The sequence below is a fragment of the Phyllobates terribilis genome, unplaced genomic scaffold (genome assembly GCF_046119375.1).
Source record: "Phyllobates terribilis strain yellow unplaced genomic scaffold, ASM4611937v1 Scaffold_6__1_contigs__length_29720123, whole genome shotgun sequence".
Classification (NCBI taxonomy): domain Eukaryota; kingdom Metazoa; phylum Chordata; class Amphibia; order Anura; family Dendrobatidae; genus Phyllobates; species Phyllobates terribilis.
Window position 1 is genome coordinate 4,988,630 of NW_027362766.1, and position 23,370 is coordinate 5,011,999.

Here is a 23,370-nt window from a genome sequence, read left to right on the forward strand (position 1 = left end):
CTAGCAGAGGGCAGGGACGCCGGCGCTACAGTACCCCCCCCTTTAGGCCCCCCTTTTTTAGGCCAGACAGAAATTTAGCTAGGATAAGAGGGGCATGGATGTTCTCCCGGGGCTCCCACGTTCTCTCCTCAGGACCAAACCCCTTCCAATCTACTAGAAAAAAGGTCTTTCCTCTTACCCTTTTGGTGGCAAGAATGTTCTCTACCTCAAACTCGTCCTCAGCAGAAACCGGAGCAGGAGGCGTACCTGTAGACTTGGAAAAAGAGTTAAGTACCACAGGTTTGAGGAGAGATACATGGAAGGAGTTAGGGATCCGTAAGCTGGCCGGGAGTTTCAATTTATAGGCCACCGGGTTGATCTGACTGATGACCTCCAGAGGACCGATGAACCGAGGCCCTAACTTGTAAGAAGGTATCTTGAGTCGGACATATTTAGATGAGAGCCAGACTTTATCTCCAGGACGAAATTGTGGAGGATCCAGGCGTTTTTTGTCAGCGTGTCTTTTCATCCGTTCGGACGACTGAAGGAGTGCGGATCGGGTACTCTCCCAAATGGAGGAAAATTTGCTAACGAGAGATTCCGCAGCCGGGTTGTCCACAGAGGTGGAGACAGGAAAAGGAATCCGAGGATGCTGACCGAAGACTACAAAAAACGGGGATTTGGAGGAGGATTCGCTCTCGTGATTGTTATAAGAGAACTCGGCCCATGGTAGGAGATCCACCCAGTCTGAATGATGGGCATTAACGAAGTGCCGGAGGTAACTGGTCAGGTTCTGATTGATCCGCTCCACTTGACCATTGGACTGTGGGTGGTAAGCGGAAGAGAAGTCCAGGGTGACGTCTAGCAGTTTACAAGTGGCTCTCCAGAAGCGTGAGGTGAACTGTACCCCACGATCCGACACGATGTGGAGGGGCAGGCCATGAATACGAAAGATGTGACGAATAAAGTCTTTAGCTAGCTCGGGTGCAGACGGGAGGCCTGGCAGGGGAACGAAATGAGCCATCTTGGAGAAGCGGTCAGCGACCACCCAAATGACCGTACAACCGGAAGAGACTGGGAGGTCAGTTATAAAGTCCATTGCTATATGCTGCCAGGGGGCAGCAGGTACTGGGAGCGGAAGGAGGCGACTGGCTGGCAGAGGTCTCGGAACCTTGTTGCGGGCGCAGGACACACAGGCAGAAACAAAGTCTATTACGTCCTTGTGCAGGGTAGGCCACCAGTAGTGCCGGGTAATAAGCTGGAGGGTCTTTTTCTGACCGGCGTGGCCAGCCAGTTTAGACGAGTGACCCCAGTGAAGGATCTTCTCCCGATCAGGTACTGATACGAACGTCTTTCCGGGAGGGAGACGATTTAGACTCACGGGAGCCACCTGCATTACTCTGGCGGGATCGATGATGTGTTTCGGATCTTCCTCGAGATCAGACACCAGAAAGGATCGAGACAAGGCGTCCGCCTTGACGTTTTTGTCAGCCGGGCGAAAATGAAGAACAAAATCAAAGCGAGCAAAAAACAAGGACCACCGGGCTTGGCGCGGGTTAAGTCTCTGGGCATGCTGGAGGTAAGCCAAGTTCTTGTGGTCAGTGTAAATTATTACCGGGTGAAGAGCCCCCTCGAGCAGGTAACGCCACTCCTCCAATGCCAGTTTGATGGCCAATAACTCTCGGTCTCCTATGGAATAATTGCGCTCTGAGGAGGAGAAGAGTTTAGAGAAGAAGCCGCAAGTTACCATCCTCCCGGAAGATGATTTTTGAGAAAGTACCGCTCCGGCTCCAGAGGAGGAGGCGTCAACTTCCAGGAAGAACTGCTTGTTGCCGTCCGGGCGATGCAGCACCGGGGCGGAAGAGAAGGCCTGTTTTAAGGAAAGAAAGGCCTCCTCTGCTTCGGGCAGCCACTCTTTGGGATTAGTACCCTTACGGGTGAGCGCGGAAATTGGGGCAGTCCGGGAAGAGAAGTGCGGTATGAAGAGGCGGTAGTAGTTGGCGAAGCCCAGGAACCGCTGAATGGCCTTCAACCCCTCCGGTCGAGGCCATTTCTCGATGGCAGACAGTTTCTCTGGATCCATTCGTAGGCCGGTCTGAGAAATAATGTAGCCCAAAAACGGAAGCGAGGTCTGCTCAAAGAGGCACTTCTCGTATTTAGCGAAGAGGTGATTCTGCCTGAGCCTGAGCAGGACCTGACGAACGTCCCTCCGGTGAGTCTGGAGATCCGGAGAGAAGACCAAGATGTCGTCCAGGTACACCACTACGCAGGAGTAGAGAAGGTCCCGGAAGATGTCATTGACCAACTCTTGAAAGACGGCAGGAGCGTTACAGAGACCAAAGGGCATTACCAGATATTCATAGTGGCCGTCCCGGGTGTTGAATGCCGTCTTCCATTCATCCCACTGACGGATACGAACCAGGTTGTACGCCCCACGGAGGTCCAGTTTGGTGAAGATTCTAGCCCCCCTCAGACGATCAAATAACTCCGGAATGAGCGGAAGGGGGTACTTATTCTTCACCGTGATCTGGTTAAGGCCTCTATAGTCTATACAGGGACGGAGAGAGCCGTCCTTCTTTTTGACGAAAAAGAAGCCTGCTCCCGCCGGGGAGGTAGATTTCCGGATGAATCCCCTGGCCAGATTCTCCTCAATATATTCGGACATCGACCGGGTCTCAGCAGCGGATAATGGATAAATACGCCCACGGGAGGAGTAGTACCAGGTAACAGGTCGATAGGGCAGTCGTATGGTCTATGAGGGGGTAGTGTCTCTGCCTCCTTTTTATTAAAGACATCAGCATAAGACCAATAAGGAATCGGAAGTCCAGGTAGATTAGCTGGGGTAGGAGAAGGACGGACGGGATGGACGGGAACCAGACAGGTCTTATGGCAGTCCTGTCCCCAGCGAAGGACTTCTCCGGTCTGCCAGTCAAGCACGGGTGCATGTGTAGCACCCTGAGGATTCGGCTGCTACAGGGGTATTACACCTCAAGCCAGAGGTGTGGTATTCCACTCCCGGGTAAGGATGGAGTGTGGAACTGAGCTCAGAAGGCTGCATGCACTACATACATCCCATTTCCGGGGGACAGAACTACGGTACTCCCACCAGTATATGTGCAGGTACGACAGCGTCTGTCCCTGGCTGGAGTGGGAGGGGGGTGGAACATCCCAGTAGTGTAGGGGCAGATAGGGGGAGTAGTCTGGGTAAATGTAGGAGCTCATTGGGTGCTGGTCACCTGAGCTCACACATAGAGGGAGTATATAAGGTGGGCACCATCTTAGGACAGGGTCAGTCAGTCAGTCAGTGAGTCAGCAGTAACTCCAGGAGAGGAGAAGGAAGAGAGACCCAGAGGCGCAGGACGAGAGGGGACCCCAAGATCCCAGAATAAGGACAAAAGGGTGAAGGGTCGGCAAAAGGGTACCGGATCCCAAGCTGGCGGAGGCCAAAGCAAACCTTAGCCAGGAACCGGAGGTCGTGGGCAAGATCTGCCACGACCCTCACCAAATCCACTAGAAAGGCACACCGAGCATAGGGTCAGGGAGCCCAGAGGAGGCTTGACCACCAAGAGACCCGAGGGAGCCGGCCAAAAGTGGATCCCTGGTGGGAATGGCCAGAGGAAGGGAGAGTCAGAAAGGAGCTCAGGACCACGCTCCAGAATTGCCTGGGGGTTGACCGAGTCCCGCACCTGGTGGACGCAGCACGGCTTGGGTGGTCACTGCTGTACAGAGTGACCCGAGCAACACCAGTGAGTAAAAACCCTGAAACTGCATTTCATGCCTCTGAGTCTCCTTGCTGCACCTTCACAACCACCATCCTCCACGTCTGACCCCCTGAGGCTATACCCCTCCCGTTGGGGGTTATACTACCACAGCTGCACACACACCACCAGCCTCAGCGGACCCTGCTGCAGCGGCGGCCTTTTGACCGCAAATCAACGGGTGGCGTAGTCGACACTAAGAACATCTGCAAGGACTGCCGCACACTGAGTTTGACACCCTGGGCACGGACCGGGTCACAGCCACTCGGAGACTACAACCCCCATCTGATCCGGCTCCGGGTATCCCTAACAACATGGCCCAGGGGGCGCGTCAACTTTGGCGTAGTCGGCAGGATCACGTGCCCGCAACAACCGGGTACTGCGTGCCTGAAGAAAAATTCGCATTTACCTCAAAACGAAGTCTCCCGCCAATTCCAGAGGGTCCCCGCCATCGGACGCCATCTCGGATCAGTTCCCGCCATTTGCCTGTCATCTGCAGTCTTTTCCCGCCATCTGCAGTGTTTCCCGCCACTGGGAAGCGGTTCCCGCCATCTGAGAAGATTTCCCGCCTTTGCAGAGCGGACGCCATTATGGGCGTGCCAGAGGGTGGTAAGAGACGACCTCCCATCGTGGGCCAGGATCGGAAATGGCGCCAAAAGTGGAAACCGCCCCCACCAGCAGAGACTGTGATGATTGATATGTCCATCAGCGTGAGGGAACTGCCCCTGGAACTGGCAATCACAAAGTTGCCCCAGGACGACCCCCAATGTGGGCGGAGACAGAACAAAAGGAAGAAGATGGGAGCAGCTTGGAGGAGTCTGGAGAGGAGTCTGGAGAGGAGTCCAGAGAGAACACACCCGGAGATGGAGGGAGAGTCAGGCAGCACCGACCCTGTGGTCAGGAGCCTGTTGCAGGCCGCCACTCCAGAAGGCCTGCTGGAGATCCTGGCGCAGCTCCCCAGAGATCGGGAGCGTGCACAGACCGCGCTGGAGTGCCTCGCACGAAGGATGGCCCGGGTGCAGCAGGAAACACTGGCGGAGTGGACCCGAGAGATGGCCCTGCAGGCTGGAGCCTGCCAGCGAAGCATGCCACCCGCAGCGAGGAGCAAGTCCACCTCTGAGGACGGCGAAGGAGGGACGACGGCCGGAGACGACGCCGCGGAGGGAGCCGAAGAGATGAAGGCAGGTAATGGGGACGACAATATCCCGTGCCCAGAAGCCGTAAACCTGCCCCAGCTCCCCGTCTCAGAGCCCGAAGCCCCACTCACCGTTCCCGTAGCCGCTGCGTCATCGCTCCAAGCTAGGCCTCAGGCGGCCGGAGCCGCGGCCATGCCCCCTGTGACGTCACGCGCCTCGATCCAGAGCACGGCCAAGCAGGAGACGCCACCGGCCTGGTCGCAAGGCCGAGTGCCCCCGGGCGCCGCAGTGCCAACAGCGCCCTCTACCTCCACTGAGCCACCGGCCTGGTCACTGGGCCAAGTAACCCCGGGCGCCGCCGTCTTCACGGTGCCCTTTACATTCAGGGTGCCCCACGCCTGGTCGCAAGGCCTGGTGAACCCCGGCGCCGCCACCACAACAGCGCCCTCAACGTCCACAGCGCCACACCTGGGTGAAGACCTATTTGCCCAGCACACATGCCCGGATGGGCAGCCCTTTGTGTGGCCACCGGAGTATTACCATCCCCGACTCCGGAAGGAAAGACCCCTGGATGAGCCCCTGATCCCGGCTCCGGCGCCCGCCAAGATCACCCCACTCTCGTTGGAGGAAGCGCAGTTTGCGTGGGACCCCACCGGAGAAGACCTCATCGGGTTCACCGAGGAGACCCGGGCAGCCGCAGCCCAGCGTGCGGAGTGCTGCCAGCAACAATTGGAGGTTTTTGCTAGAGAGCGACGAGAGAGGCGGGTCCGCGAGGAGCGGCTCCAAGTGAAGAGCGCCGAGCAGAAGAGCCGAGCCCGCAGAAACCCCCGTGCTGCCCACGGTCCCCGTGCCAGCGGGACTGTAATAAAATTCCAGTTGGAGCACGGGTGGGGTTTCATCCGGGGCCACAAGACCCCCGGCGACGTCTTTGTCACCCGCAGAGACGTTGAAAGTCATCTGCCGGAGGGACACAGAGGTCGTGACCTATACCTGGGTGATGAGGTCACCTTCACCCGGCATCATTGCGCCAAGGGCCCGTATGCCCTGCACGTGCATAGACTTACTGAGAAGGAGCTACGGGGTGAGGAGGATCAAGAGGACCCGGACGGGTCTAAAGATTACCCTCAGCCAAGAGCACACCGCCACTGATGAACTGTAAATAGAATATGTAAATAGTTACCCGTGTGGGTACAAAAACTGTTGCTACCAAAGTGTAGTCCCCGTCGGGACCAGCAAGTGAATACCCATGTGTCCCTATCCCTTAACAGGCTGAGGACTGTGAACAGCCATTCCTTTTCCCCACAGGCCGAGGACTGAGAGCGGCCATATTCCCCTTGTATATAGTTGCGCTTCTTAAGGCGCCCCCTACCGGTTTTATAGGAAACTGTTTTTACTACAAGAGACTGTTGCACTTTACCCGGTCACAAGTTGCACCGTGGCCGGAGGAACAAGAATGTTTACTATGAAAAGTTTTATATGAAAAGTTTTATGCTGATGATATATATATAGTGTTTTATATGTTTATGTTTTATGAAAAAAATTGTATGTTTGTGGATGTTTTTATTCTTTTACAGCCCGAGGACATGCTGTGATTTACCAGGGGGGAATGTAGCACCCTGAGGATTCGGCTGCTACAGGGGTATTACACCTCAAGCCAGAGGTGTGGTATTCCACTCCCGGGTAAGGATGGAGTGTGGAACTGAGCTCAGAAGGCTGCATGCACTACATACATCCCATTTCCGGGGGACAGAACTACGGTACTCCCACCAGTATATGTGCAGGTACGACAGCGTCTGTCCCTGGCTGGAGTGGGAGGGGGGTGGAACATCCCAGTAGTGTAGGGGCAGATAGGGGGAGTAGTCTGGGTAAATGTAGGAGCTCATTGGGTGCTGGTCACCTGAGCTCACACATAGAGGGAGTATATAAGGTGGGCACCATCTTAGGACAGGGTCAGTCAGTCAGTCAGTGAGTCAGCAGTAACTCCAGGAGAGGAGAAGGAAGAGAGACCCAGAGGCGCAGGACGAGAGGGGACCCCAAGATCCCAGAATAAGGACAAAAGGGTGAAGGGTCGGCAAAAGGGTACCGGATCCCAAGCTGGCGGAGGCCAAAGCAAACCTTAGCCAGGAACCGGAGGTCGTGGGCAAGATCTGCCACGACCCTCACCAAATCCACTAGAAAGGCACACCGAGCATAGGGTCAGGGAGCCCAGAGGAGGCTTGACCACCAAGAGACCCGAGGGAGCCGGCCAAAAGTGGATCCCTGGTGGGAACGGCCAGAGGAAGGGAGAGTCAGAAAGGAGCTCAGGACCACGCTCCAGAATTGCCTGGGGGTTGACCGAGTCCCGCACCTGGTGGACGCAGCACGGCTTGGGTGGTCACTGCTGTACAGAGTGACCCGAGCAACACCAGTGAGTAAAAACCCTGAAACTGCATTTCATGCCTCTGAGTCTCCTTGCTGCACCTTCACAACCACCATCCTCCACGTCTGACCCCCTGAGGCTATACCCCTCCCGTTGGGGGTTATACTACCACAGCTGCACACACACCACCAGCCTCAGCGGACCATCCTGCAGCGGCGGCCTTTTGACCGCAAATCAACGGGTGGCGTAGTCGACACTAAGAACATCTGCAAGGACTGCCGCACACTGAGTTTGACACCCTGGGCACGGACCGGGTCACAGCCACTCGGAGACTACAACCCCCATCTGATCCGGCTCCGGGTATCCCTAACAACATGGCCCAGGGGGCGCGTCACATGTCTCTGGAGCCAAGGTAGACCTAGCAAGAGGGCGTGAGAGAGTCCAGGCAGAACATGAAAAGAGATACTCTCAGAATGCAGCATTCCCACCTGCAGAGTAATGGATTCGGTGATGAGTTGGATGGGGCGTGGTAAGAGACCCCCATCCACGGCAGCAACAGACAAGGGTACAGCCAGAGGTTTGGTGGGGATGCGGTATTTCTCTACCAGGGACTGTGAAATAAGATTCCCGGCTGCTCCAGAGTCAAGTTGGGCTAGTTCGAAATAACGGTTCTCCCCGCAGACGATTGAGACTGACAGCAGCAGAGATGGAGAGGATTTATTCTTGTCTAGGTCGACCTCTCTGAGCGAACCTAGACACAGGCGTTTCCCGACCTCTCCGGGCAGGCACGGATCCGGTGCTCCTTACTGCCACAGTAGAAGCAGCTCCCCTCGGCACGGCGTAAGTCCTGACGGGTTTTGACCATCTTGGTCTGGTCGACCTGCATAGGCTCAGGAGAGTGTACCTGGGGAGAGACGGATTTCTGAAAAGTAGGAGCTAGACGTGGAAACCTCCTCTCACGGGTGACCTCTTTGGCACGCTCCTGGAACCGTAGGTCAATCCGGGTGGCAAGAGTTATTAGGTCATCGAGAGTGGTAGGAATGTCCCGACCGGCAAGTTCATCTTTAATACGGCCGGACAGACCCTCCCAGAAGACGGATACCAGAGCGTCGTTATCCCAGGCCAGCTCCGAGGCAAGGGTACGGAACCGTATGGCATATTGGCCCACGGTGAGACTTCCCTGACGGAGGCGTAGTAGTGATGATGCGGATGAGGTCTTCCGTCCGGGTTCGTCGAAGACTTTCCGGAAAGCCATGGGAAAGGCAGGCAAGTCGGACACCAGGGGGTCTCCTCTCTCCCATAGAGGATTTAGCCAGGCCAGGGCCTCCCCGGTGAGATGGGACATGATGAAGGCAATTTTGGCCCGGTCGGAGTTAAACTGGTGGGACAGGAGTTCAAAGTGCAGGGTGCACTGATTTATGAAGCCCCGAGCCTGGGCGGAGTCGCCTCCGAAGCGAGGAGGTGCAGAAAGCCGGGGTCCGGGGTAGGATACCATGGTATTAGTGGGCAGTGGAGCTGCCGGGTTGCGAGTCATGGCACTGGCGGAGGTTGCTGGCGGAGCAGTCAGAGTGTCCAGGCGAGAATTGACATTCCGCAGGTGACCCAGGATGGACTCCTGTTGGGACCTCTGACGGGACAGTTCATGACACAGGTCCGAGAGCGAGGGAGCTTGGGTGCCACCGGGTTCCATGGCCCGAGCAAACTGTAACGGGTCTGGGAGGCGGAACCTCTGAGCTACTATACAAGGGGGCGGTCCTTGTAAGGGAGCGGGTGGCGACCAGGCAGGCAGTCACAGCAGGTGACCGGGACAGTCTCTAGAAGAACGGGCAGGAGGTCACGGCAAGTGACCGGGGCAGTCTCTGGGTGAACGGGCAGATGGTCACGGCAAGTGACCGGGGCAGTCTCTGGGTGAACGGGCAGATGGTCACGGCAAGTGACCGGGGAGTCTCTGGGTGAACGGGCAGATGGTCACGGCAAGTGACCGGGGCAGTCTCTGGGTAAAGGGTTGGTATGACCTGTGGCGGCTGATGGTAGACGTGAGCTCCCAGGTGAGCAGGCGAGAGTCTCTGGATAAACGGGTGGTCACAGCATGTGACGGCGGAGCCTCCAGGAAGACCAACAGACAGGCGGCAGATGAGCGCTCCCAGGTGAGCGGGCAGAAGTCTCTGGACAGGCGGGTGGTCACAGCACGTGACGGCAGAGCCTCCAGGTAGGCTAGCAGACAGGTAGCAGATGTGCGCTCCCAGGTGAGCGGGCAGGAGTCACTGGACAGGCAGGTGGTCACAGCACGTGACGGCGGAGCCTCCAGGTAGGCTAGCAGACAGGCAGCAGATGTGCGCTCCCAGGTGAGCGGGCAAGCTGGTCCTTAGACAGACTGACAGGAGTAGTAAGGCAGACCGTCGGACCTCAGGCTAGCAGGCAGGTAGCGGAGGAGCGCTCCCAGGTGAGCGGGCAAGCTGGTCCTTAGACAGACTGACAGGAGTAGTAAGGCAGACCGTCGGACCTCAGGCTAGCAAGCAGGTAGCAGAATATCAGGCAGGAAACAGACAGCAAACTGGCAGGACTCTGGCAGGAATCAGGCAGGTAACTGGCAGGTAACTGGCAACGGGACCTGAGGGCTGAAGCAGAGTAGTGAACAGTGCAACAACATTGCTCGGGCACCTCCATTTTGGAGGAGGTGCCTTATATATGGTGAAGTCCTCCGGCCATTGGCCGGGGACTCCTTAGGACGGCGCGCGCGGCCCCTTTAAGAGGGAGGGAGAGCGCGCGCGCGCGCCCTAAGCACAGTGGCCGGGAAGGAGCGCGCGCTGCCAGCAGAGCGGGAGGAGGACGCCGGGCACGGAGCAGAGAGGTGAGGGGAACAGCGTCCCTGCCTAGCAGAGGGCAGGGACGCCGGCGCTACAGTGTATCACTACTCCCATCATCCCTGACCCCAGAGCTCACAATCTAATCTCCTATCACACAATGTATCACTACTCCCATCATCCCTGACCCCAGAGCTCACAATCTAATCTCCTATCACACAATGTATCACTACTCCCATCATCCCTGACCCCAGAGCTCACAATCTAATCTCCTATCACACAGTGTATCACTACTCCCATCATCCCTGACCCCAGAGCTCACAATCTAATCTCCTATCACACAATGTATCACTACTCCCATCATCCCTGACCCCAGAGCTCACAATCTAATCTCCTATCACACAGTGTATCACTACTCCCATCATCCCTGACCCCGGAGCTCACAGTCTCATTTATCATGCCTCTCGGTGCACAGTATTGGCGGTGGCCTCGTCTTTCCTCCAGCATGTTGTGTCTCAGTAATTCATCGAGTCGCGGTGATCATCGCCGAGATGGAGAAATCAATATGGGAGGAGCCGCGGAGCGTCGGACATTGTGCTGATCCCAGGTCATTGTGCCGGGACGATTCCTGTGTCACTTACACATGGGAAACACCAGAGGGGTCCGGCAAAAGCCGCCACGCACCCCCTGCAGGAAAAGGCGCCATGTTACATCCTCCGCAGATTCTCCTCCCGGAAAAGTCTCATTCCTTCTCACCACTCGTCCTCATGAATACATATGAACTATGGAGGTGGACGAGGCGCGGCGGATGGCGAATACGGAGGAGAAATCATAGCTCCAGAGTAATGAGAAGCAGAGAGGACAGCGGGAAACGGATCACTCTCAACATCCTCAGAGAGACGGCTGTGGGGGTCCAGGACCTATGCCCCACCACTGCCCTGTATCCTGGTAGTCATGTCACACCCCCAGAGCGCACACGTCTCTAAGAGAAACCTGTCCTCATGCTCGGACATCCTGGACATCTCTGATCCTTGTGGTCCCATGGGAATATGCAGAAGGCGGAAAAACAGAAGAGTCCGGGGGGAAGGGGAGGACAGATGAGCACTGTGATGATGCAACTTAAAATCTTAATTAGCCAGACGATTAGATTAGATTTGTTAATCGAAGAGAAATACTCTGTTATCTTTGTGTATTTGTGTCTGGTCAATAAGAACAGACCAGTATTTGTATAACCCTGAATGTTGAATTCTATTCCTTTTGGAAACAATCATGTTTACTATGCTAAAGACCAATTGTACTAAAAGCCAGCTAGATGTTTATTTACAATAGCCCCTGTGATACCAACTATGTAAATAGATTAGCTAAAACAATGATAGGTGAGCCCTGCACCTTCACCTCCTACCTGTGACTAATGACCCTTGACCTGTGGATGTGTACTTAAAAAGGACATGTGCTTCTGTAGCAGACAGACTAAAAACAGGGATTTCTGTAGTGCTGCAAGCTGGATCAAGGAGCATCTGAAGGACTTTACAAGGAGAACGAGAGACATCCTTCAGGACAGCAGATGGATTGCATGGCATTACCCAAAGAAACACAGAATTGTATTCTACATGATTCTAGCCTAAGGGTACAGCGCTGACTGGAAAGATACGGATCTGCTCCATTGACCATCAGAGAGACATGGATACATTTTGGGGAGACCAGGTTGGAACGATGAAGTCACATGACCCCATGGATTTGTTGTTTGGGGTTGCCAGGACAGGCCCACCGGTCACCTGCAACCCACAGAGACATTTGGAGAAGCCAGATTGTGACCCGCCGGTCATCTGGCCCCATGGAAACTCTCAGAGAGGCCAGGTTGGGACCCTTGGGTCTCCTGGCCTTGTACCTCGATGGACTGCTATCTTCCTAAGCTTGCCACTACCTTCTCTTTGTGGGGGCCCGCCAGAAACGAGGGGCCACTGGTTGAGGTAGTCGGCCCTGGAAGTCTCCAAACTCGCAGCTGTTCTATCCTGGGCGGCAGAGAAGGAAGGGTGAGACTGTGTAATGTTGCACCATCTTGGGTATTTGCTGGGACTGTTTTGTGTGTTTATTGTCCACTTCGTGGTTCAATAAAGTATTGCCACGCTGCTTTACCATCACCCTGTGTTGTGTGAGTAGTGTTACGCCCACGGAAGACCCCGGATCTTCACAAGTAAGGAGGGAGGAGAATGAGGACAGACGAGTTCAGAAAGAGGGGAAGAATGAGGACAGATGAGTTTAGAGGGAGGAGGAGGACAGATGAGTATGGAGGGTAGAGAAGGACAGACGAGTCCTGAAGGAGGGGGAGGACAGATGAGTCCAGAACGAGAAGGATGAGAAGGAGGACATATAAGTCGGAAAGGAGGAAGAGGACAGACAAGTCCAGAAAGAGTAAGAGGAGAATGAGGACAGGCGAGTTCAGAGGGCAAAGCTTAGGACAGACGAGTCCTGAAGTAGGAGGAGGACAAATGAGTATGGAGGGAAGAAAATGACAGACGAGTCCTGAGGGAGGGGGAGGAGGACAGGTGAGTATTGAGGGAAGAGAAGAACAAATGAGTCCTGAAGGGGGGGGACAGATGAGTCCAGAATGAGGAGGATGAGAAGGAGGACAGATGAGTTCTGAGTCAGGAGGAGGACAGACAAGTCCAGAAAGAGCAGGAGAATGAGGACAGACAAGTTCAGAGGGCAAAGATTAGGACAGATGGGTCCTGAGGGAAGAGGAGGCAAATTTTTAAACATACAATTTGAGGTCCTGAGGGAGGAGGAGGACAGACGAGTCCAGAAAGAGGAGAAGATAAATGAGGACAGACGAGTCCTGAGGAAGGAGGACAGATGAGTACGGAGGGAAGAGAAGGACAGACAAGTCTTGAGGGAGGGGGAAGAAGACAGATGAGTATGGAGGGAATAGAAGGACAGACGAGTCTTGAGGGAGGGGGAAGAGGACAGATGAGTATGGAGAGAAGAGAAGGACAGACAAGTCCTGAGGAAGGGGGAGGACAGACAAGTCCAGAACGAGGAGGAGGAGAGGGAGGCAGAACGAGGAGGAGGAGAAGGAGGACAGGTAAGTCCAGAGGGAGGAGGACAGACAAGTCCAGAAAAAGGAGAAGAAGAATGAGGACAGACGAATCCTGATGGAGGAGGACAGATGAGTACGAAGGGAAGAGAAGGACAGATGAGTCCTGAGGAAGGAGGAGGACAGACGAGTCCAGAAAGAGGAGGAGAAGGAGGAAAGATGAGTCTGGGGGGAGGAAGAGGATAGACAAATACAGAAAGAGGAGAAGAAGAATGAGGACAGACGAATCCTGATGGAGGACAGATGAGTATGGAGGGAAGAGAAGGACAAACAAGTCCTGAGAGAGGAGGAGGACAGACAAGTCCAGAAAGAGAAGGAGAAGGAGGACAGATGAGTCTGGAGGGAGGCGGATAAACAAGTCCAGAAAGAGGAGGAGGAGAGGGAGGACAGATGAGCACTGAGGGAGGAGGAGGACAGACGAGTCCAGAAAGAGGAAAAGAATGAGGACATACAAGCTCAGAGGGCACAGATTAGAACAGATGAGTCCTGAGGGAGGGGGAGGAGTACAGATGAGTTTGGAGGGAAGAGAAGGACAGACTAGTCTTGAGGGGGGGGGAGGACAGATGAGTCCAGAATGAGGAGGATGAGAAGGAGGACAAATGAGTTTGAAGGGAGGAGGAGGACAGACGAGGACACGCTCCCTGCCCCTTCATGCATGTTCACGCTTCCTACTCTTTCATGCACGTGCACGCTCCCTACTCCTTCATACACGTGCACGCTGCGTACCCCTGCATACACGTGTACGATCCCTACGCCTCCATTAACGTGCACGCTCCCTACTCCTCCATACACGTGCACGCTCCCTACCCCTCCATACACGTGTACGATCCCTACGCCTCCATTAACGTGCACGCTCCCTACTCCTCCATACAAGTGCATGCTACCTACCACTCCATACACGTGCACACTCCCTACTCCTCCATACACGTGCACGCTCCCTACCCCTCCATACACGTGTACGATCCCTACGCCTCCATTAACGTGCACGCTCCCTACTCCTCCATACAAGTGCATGCTACCTACCCCTCCATACACGTGCACACTCCCTACTCCTCCATACACGTGCACGCTCCCTACCCTTCCATACACGTGCACTCTGCCTACCCCTCCATACACGTGCACGCTCCCTACCCCTCCATACACGTGCACGCTCCCTAGCCCTCCATACACATGCACGCTCCCTGCCCCTCCATACACGTGCACGCTCCCTACCCCTCCATACACATGCACGCTCCCTACTGCTCCATACACGTGCACTCTCCCTGCCCCTCCATACACTTGCACGCTCCTCACCCCTCCATACACGTGCACGCTCCCTACCCCTCCATACACTTGTACGCTCCTCACCCCTCCATACACGTGAACGCTCCTTACCCCTCCATACACGTGCACGCTCCCTACCCCTCCATACACGTGCACGCTCCCTGCCCCTCCATACACTTGCATGCTCCTCATCCCTCCATACACGTGCACGCTCCTTACCCCTCCATACAGGTGCACGCTCCCTACCCCTCCATACACGTGCACGCTCCTCACCTCTCCATACACGTGCATGCTCCCTACCCCTCCATGCATGTGCACACTCTCTACCCCTCCATACACGTGCACGCTCCTCACCTCTCCATACACGTGCACGCTCCCTACCCCTCCATACACGTGCACGCTCCCTACCCCTCCATACACGTGCATGCTCCTTACCCCTCCATACACGTGCACGCTCCCTGCCCCTCCAGACACGTGCACGCTCCCTGCCCCTTCATACACGTGCACGCTCCCTACCCCTCCATACACGTGCACGCTCCCTGCCCCTCCAGACAAGTGCACGCTCCCTGCCCCTTCATACACGTGCACGCTCCCTACCCCTCCATACACGGGCACGCTCCCTACCCCTCCATACACGTGCACGCTCCTCACCTCTCCATACACGTGCACGCTCCCTGCCCCTCCAGACAAGTGCACGCTCCCTACCCCTCCATACACGTGCACGCTCCTCACCTCTCCATACACGTGCACGCTCCCTGCCCCTCCATACACGTGCACGCTCCCTGCCCCTCCATACATGTGCACGCTCCTCACCTCTCCATACACGTGCACGCTCCTCACCTCTCCATACACGTGCACGCTCCTCACCCCTCCATACACGTGCACGCTCCCTACCCCTCCATGCATGTGCACACTCCCTACCCCTCCATACACTTGCACGCTCCTCACCTCTCCATACACGTGCACGCTCCCTGCCCCTCCATACACGTGCACGCTCCCTACCCCTCCATACACATGCACGCTCCCTACCCCTCCAGACACGTGCACGCTCCCTGCCCCTCCAGACACGTGCACGCTCCCTGCCCCTTCATACACGTGCACGCTCCCTACCCCTCCATACACGTGCACGCTCCCTACCCCTCCATACACGTGCACGCTCCCTACCTCTCCATACACGTGCACGCTCCTCACCTCTAAATACACGTGCACGCTCCTCACCTCTAAATACACGTGCACGCTCCCTGCCCCTTCATACACGTGCACGCTCCCTGCCCCTCCATACATGTGCACACTCCTTACCCCTCCATACACGTGCATGCTCCTCACCCCTCCATACACGTGCATGCTCCCTACCCCTCCATGCATGTGCACACTCCTTACCCCTCCATACACGTGCATGCTCCTCACCCCTCCATACACGTGCATGCTCCCTACCCCTCCATGCATGTGCACACTCCCTGCCCCTCCAGACACGTGCACGCTCCCTGCCCCTTCATACACGTGCACGCTCCCTACCCTTCCATACACGTGCACGCTCCCTACCCTTCCATACACGTGCACGCTCCCTAGCCCTCCATACACGTGCACGCTCCCTACCTCTCCATACACGTGCACGCTCCTCACCTCTCCATACACGTGCACGCTCCCTGCCCCTCCATACACGTGCACGCTCCCTGCCCCTCCATACATGTGCACGCTCCTCACCTCTCCATACACGTGCACGCTCCTCACCTCTCCATACACGTGCACGCTCCTCACCCCTCCATACACGTGCACGCTCCTCACCCCTCCATACACGTGCATGCTCCTCACCTCTCCATACACGTGCACGCTCCCTACCCCTTCATACACTTGCACGCTCCTCACCTCTCCATACACGTGCACGCTCCCTGCCCCTCCATACACGTGCACGCTCCCTACCCCTCCATACACATGCACGCTCCCTACCCCTCCATACACATGCACGCTCCCTACCCCTCCAGACACGTGCACGCTCCCTGCCCCTCCAGACACGTGCACGCTCCCTGCCCCTTCATACACGTGCACGCTCCCTACCCCTCCATACACGTGCACGCTCCCTACCCCTCCATACACGTGCACGCTCCCTAGCCCTCCATACACGTGCACGCTCCCTACCTCTCCATACACGTGCACGCTCCCTACCTCTCCATACAAGTGCACGCTCCTTACCCCTCCATACACGTGCACGCTCCCTACCCCTCCATACACGTGCACGCTCCCTACCCCTCCATACACGTGCACGCTCCCTACCCCTCCATACACGTGCACGCTCCCTAGCCCTCCATACACGTGCACGCTCCCTACCTCTCCATACAAGTGCACGCTCCTTACCCCTCCATACACGTGCACGCTCCCTAGCCCTCCATACACGTGCACGCTCCCTGCCTCTCCATACACGTGCACGCTCCTCACCTCTCCATACACGTGCACGCTCCCTACCCCTCCATACACATGCACGCTCCCTACCCCTCCATACACGTGCACGCTCCCTACCCCTCCATACACGTGCACGCTCCCTACCCCTCCATACACGTGCACGCTCCCTACCCCTCCATACACGTGCACGCTCCCTACCCCTCCATACACGTGCACGCTCCTCACCTCTCCATACACGTGCACGCTCCCTACCCCTCCATACACGTGCACGCTCCCTACCCCTCCATACACGTGCACGCTCCCTACCCCTCCATACACGTGCACGCTCCCTACCCCTCCATACACGTGCACGCTCCCTACCCCTCCATACACATGCACGCTCCCTACCCCTCCATACACGTGCACGCTCCTCACCTCTCCATACACGTGCATGCTCCTCACCCCTCCATACACGTGCATGCTCCCTACCCCTCCATGCATGTGCACACTCCCTGCCCCTCCAGACACGTGCACGCTCCCTGCCCCTTCATACACGTGCACGCTCCCTACCCTTCCATACACGTGCACGCTCCCTAGCCCTCCATACACGTGCACGCTCCCTACCTCTCCATACACGTGCACGCTCCTCACCTCTCCATACACGTGCACGCTCCCTGCCCCTCCATACACGTGCACGCTCCCTGCCCCTCCATACATGTGCACGCTCCTCACCTCTCCATACACGTGCACGCTCCTCACCTCTCCATACACGTGCACGCTCCTCACCCCTCCATACACGTGCACGCTCCTCACCCCTCCATACACGTGCATGCTCCTCACCTCTCCATACACGTGCACGCTCCCTACCCCTTCATACACTTGCACGCTCCTCACCTCTCCATACACGTGCACGCTCCCTGCCCCTCCATACACGTGCACGCTCCCTACCCCTCCATACACATGCACGCTCCCTACCCCTCCATACACATGCACGCTCCCTACCCCTCCAGACACGTGCACGCTCCCTGCCCCTCCAGACACGTGCACGCTCCCTGCCCCTTCATACACGTGCACGCTCCCTACCCCTCCATACACGTGCACGCTCCCTACCCCTCCATACACGTGCACGCTCCCTAGCCCTCCATACACGTGCACGCTCCCTACCTCTCCATACACGTGCACGCTCCCTACCTCTCCATACAAGTGCACGCTCCTTACCCCTCCATACACGTGCACGCTCCCTACCCCTCCATACACGTGCACGCTCCCTACCCCTCCATACACGTGCACGCTCCCTACCCCTCCATACACGTGCACGCTCCCTAGCCCTCCATACACGTGCACGCTCCCTACCTCTCCATACAAGTGCACGCTCCTTACCCCTCCATACACGTGCACGCTCCCTAGCCCTCCATACACGTGCACGCTCCCTGCCTCTCCATACACGTGCACGCTCCTCACCTCTCCATACACGTGCACGCTCCCTACCCCTCCATACACATGCACGCTCCCTACCCCTCCATACACGTGCACGCTCCCTACCCCTCCATACACGTGCACGCTCCCTACCCCTCCATACACGTGCACGCTCCCTACCCCTCCATACACGTGCACGCTCCCTACCCCTCCATACACGTGCACGCTCCTCACCTCTCCATACACGTGCACGCTCCCTACCCCTCCATACACGTGCACGCTCCCTACCCCTCCATACACGTGCACGCTCCCTACCCCTCCATACACGTGCACGCTCCCTACCCCTCCATACACGTGCACGCTCCCTACCCCTCCATACACATGCACGCTCCCTACCCCTCCATACACGTGCACGCTCCTCACCTCTCCATACACGTGCACGCTCCCTACCCCTCCATACACGTGCACGCTCCTCACCCCTCCATACACGTGCACGCTCCCTGCCCCTCCATACACGTGCACGCTCCCTACCCCTCCATACACATGTGACTCGCCCCCTGGGCCGTGGGGCCATAGGGGGAACGATGGGAGTAGTAGTGGCAACCCGGTTCCGTGGCTCAGGGTGGTCAGGCCAGTGGTAGTCCGTTATGTGTTATTAATTATGTCCGACTACGCCACCCGTGGATTGCGGTTATTAGGAACCGCCGCTGCATGCAGACCGCTGGGGCTGATGAAGTGTGCAGCTAGGGTAGTATGACTCCCCACGGGAAGAGTGCGGCCCCAGGGCAGTATAGTGGATGGTGGGAGTGATGGTAGTGAGAGTCCCAGTGATGATAGTGCTGGAGGAGCAAGGAGCACACAGACAACAGGTTGCAGTCCAGGGTCTTTACTAAAACAGGTAAACTGACCCACAAACAGTCCCAGCTAGGAGGGGACCTGGATGTCTGAGAGCAACGGGGAAATTGGCCCTGGTCAGGGTGAGGGTGTAGGCCTACCGTGCTTTCTGCGCTCCTTCTGACTATCTCCTCCTGATAGGATAACAGCCCACGTTTCCGAGCTTTCCATGCTTTCTCGCCTGTATGGCCTGCGACGTGGGTTCCTTTCTGCTCCCAGCCTTGTACGGCTTTACTGGTCCCTTTGGTTGTGGCAGGGCCTCCAGGCTTCTTAGGCCAAGGAATGTACAGTCCCTTGCGAACTGGTTCTCTGCTGGGGGATGTGGAATCCTTCCAGCTTCAGACACCAAAGTCTGGTAAAATTAAGTCTTTTATCTGCCAAGACAGGCTCTCTTTGCCTCTTGTCTCTGGCTGGTGGCTCTCTCCTACTGCCACACTTCCTCTTAGGTGCAATCAACTTTCTGTCCCTGCTCCACTCTGGGACACGTCTCAGTGCTGAGACAGGCCATCCTGTTCTCTCTAACCCTGCCCCCAGCACCAGCTTTTATAGGGGCAGCCAGCTCCCCCTACTGGCCTGAGACAGGAGGCATTGCATGCTAATGTTCCCCTGACCAGAGAACCTCCCCCTTCTCTCAGACACAGCTTTATTACACTAGTGGCATCCAGGTCAGGGTGACACATTCCCCCCTAGTGAAATTTAGTACTCCGGGACTAAACAGTAAACAAAGACAATATTCATAACAATAAAACATTAATAGACAGACGACGCACAAATTGAGTTCTTAAGGTCACAGTGTGGTCTGTGACCGGGTGTCCATATCACCAATACAACGGGGAGCCTTAACCAGGTGGGGGTCTGTCCTACCCCAAGTCCTTTACAGTCTTAGTTCATTTCTGGGTTAGGCTCAGAATGCAGTCCACACAAGGTCCCGGTTATAAAAAGTCCATAACCTGTGAGTCCTTACGGTTGCTGCAAGAAACTGAAACGCACTATCAATAAACACGCAGGTAACTTGGCAAACATTTTAACATATGGCAACAGGGTTATTTACAATCTTATTGCACACTATATTCTCCAGCGAGCAGGTATCTGTCCCTTTGTGCTCCTGGTTGACCTCCTTAACCCACTGTTTGGTGGTGGACCAACCTGGTTTTCCCCACTAGTGTTAGGGGTACAGCTAGCAGCTGGGTGTACAGGTAGGGCAGGCAGCTGCCTGCGGGTCCTTTGGCTTACCGCAGGCATGGCAGGCTCACTGTCAGCAGAGGGTTGACTCTCCTGGGCTGCTGGAACAGGCTCTTCTGCCTCTGGAACTGCTTGCTCCTCTTCACCTTCCGGCTCTGGTGTTGGTTGTGGCTGGGCCGGTTGCAGGAAATGCAGGACGGGTACCACTATGGCATCATTTATGCGAGTCCAGGACTGAGGGAACTCTCCGAGAACGGTGCTGATCATTTCTTCCTTCTCCTCTGCGGGTTCAAGGTCACTCTGATCCTCTTCTGCACTACGGAGTTGCTCGGGGCACCTTTTGAGGTGGTCTCTGGAGACGACACTAGTGGTTTCTCCTCCGTCCTTGGTGATTACGCACACCTTTGGGTTGTCGTGGTCAGACTGCAGTACGGTGTAGGGTTCCCTTTCCCACTGGTCGTCCAACTTATGTAGCCTTCTCTTCCGCTTTAGGACTTGCTCACCAGGTTCTAGGGGACTAGCAGGGGCGTGTTGATTGAAGAGTCTTTCTTGCTTCTCTCTCACCTGGGCCAGGCTCTTCTCCACACTCTCCTGTACCTTCTTGTACTGCAGTTGCCTTTCCGTATCCCAGTCCGCATCCGGGGAGGTGTCCTCAGGTATTAGGACTCCCATCTCCAGGTCTACGGGCAGCTTACCCGGTCTGGCTCGCATCAGGTAAGCCGGGGTGCAGTTTGTAGCGTTCACCGGGATATTGTTGTACATGTCTACCAGGTCCGGCAGTTTTTCTGGCCACAGGCTGCGTTCCTCCAGGGGCAACGTCTTCAGGAGATCAATGACTATATTATTCATCTTCTCACACATCCCGTTGGTTTGGGGGTGGTAAGGCGTTGTCCGAATCTTCTTACAGCCATAGAGGTTGCAGAACTCCTGGAAGATTTCAGCTTCGAACGCTGGACCCTGGTCTGTCAGGACCTGTTCCGGATACCCGTGAGGACGGCAGAAGTATTGTTGGAAGGCTCTGGCCGCTGTTTGGGCTGTCAAGTCCTTTACCGGGACCACCACTAGAAAACGGGAATAGTGGTCCACGATTGTCAGGGCATAGATGTATCCTGACCGGCTTGGAGCCAATTTGACGTGGTCCAGAGCTACCAGCTCAAGAGGCTGCGTGGTGACGATGGGCCTCAAGGGTGTCTTCTGGCTGGTGCGGTCCTTCCTCCTCAGGTGACAAGGGCCACAGTCTCTGCACCATTTTTCTACAGCTCCTCTCATGCCGACCCAAAAGAACCTTCCTCTTAGCAGGAACTCCAGTTTCTTCCAACCAAAGTGTCCCGCTCTGTCATGGTAAGCCCCCAGGACCATAGCTGCATCCCGCCTTGGGACCACGACTTGCCAGGTCAGCTCATGCGTCCGGTGGTTGACAATCCTTCTGCACAACTTGCCTTCGTAGAGGAACAGCTTGCTCTTCTCCTTCCATAGCTGTTTGGCTTCCTCTGGGGCATCTGGATCTATGCGGGCGTCTTCCCGGGTCAGCAGATCTTTCACCAGGCGGACTGCAGGGTCACTATCTTGGGTTTCGGCCCAGCTGTGGTGAGGTAGGGGATTCATCATCACAGTTGTTAGATCCTCCTCCTTCACGCGGTGAGAGTGTTGAGCGGCTCCATACCGGTGAAAAGCGGGGAGTTCTACCTCTTCCAGCTCTTCTGGGTCTTCGTCACCTTCAGGTAAGTGAGGCATTCTTGATAGGGCGTCCGCGTTGGCGTTGGTTTTGCCTGCCCGGTACTTGATCACGAAGTCATAGTTGGAGAGACGGGCCATCCACCGCTGCTCCAGGGCACCCAGTCTTGCATTGTCCAGGTGTGTCAACGGGTTGTTGTCCGTGTACACGGTGAACTTTGCGGAGGCCAGGTAATGCTTGAAGCGTTCCGTCACGGCCCACACCACCGCCAAGAATTCTAGCTTGAAGGAGCTATAATTCTCCGGGTTCCTCTCGGTGGGCCTCAGCTTCCGGCTGGCGTATGCGATCACCCGTTCTCTGCCCTGTTGGTTTTGGGACAGTACGGCTCCCAGTCCCACATTACTGGCGTTCGTGTGGAGAATGAAAGGCTAGCCGTAATCAGGGTAGGCCAGGATCTCATCCCCCGTGAGGGCCATCTTTAGCTGGCGGAAGGATTCCTCTTCCGGTTTATCCCACTTGAAGGGTGGCTTTTGACTTCGGGACTTAGACTGTCCGATCAGGAGGTCCTGCATAGGAGCTGCCATCTTAGTGAACCCGGGGATGAACCTTCGGTAGTAGCCTACCAACCCGAGAAACTGTCTCACCTCTTTGATGTTCGAGGGGCTTGGCCAGCTCTTGATTGCCGTGACCTTGTCAGGGTCGGGGGCCACTCCTTCCGCGCTTACCACGTGCCCTAGGTACTGGACCTTTGGTTTCAGCAGGTGGCACTTCGATGGTTTCACCTTCAGGCCATAGCCTGCCAGGGCTTCGAACACCTCAGCCAGGTGCTTGAGATGGTCCTCGTAGGTCTTCGAATAGACGATCACGTCATCCAGGTAAAGGAGGACCGTCTCGAAGTTTCGGTGCCCTAGACAGCATTCCATCAGCCGCTGGAAGGTCCCTGGTGCGTTGCAGAGCCCGAAAGGCATACAGTTGAATTCGCTCAGTCCCATCGGGGTGGTGAAGGCGGTCTTCTCCTTGTCAGCCTCTGCCACAGGAACCTGCCAGTACCCGCTAGTAAGGTCCAAAGTAGAAAAGAAGTTAGCAGATTTTAGTGCGGCTAAAGACTCCTCTATTCTAGGCAGCGGATATGCGTCTTTGTGGGTGATACGGTTGATTTGTCTATAGTCCACGCACATTCTCATGGTGCCGTCTTTCTTTTTCACCAGAACCAAGGGGGCTGCCCAGGGGCTACAGCTATCTCTAATGACCCCAGCTTCTTTCATTTCCCGCAGCATACCCTTGGCGTTCTGATAATGTGCAGGGGGTACAGGTCTGTGCCTCTCTTTTATTGGTGGGTGGCTCCCTATGGGGATGTGGTGTTCTATCCCTTTTACTCTGCCGAAGTCTAGCGGGTGCTTACTAAAGACTCTCTCGTACTCTTGTACCACCCGG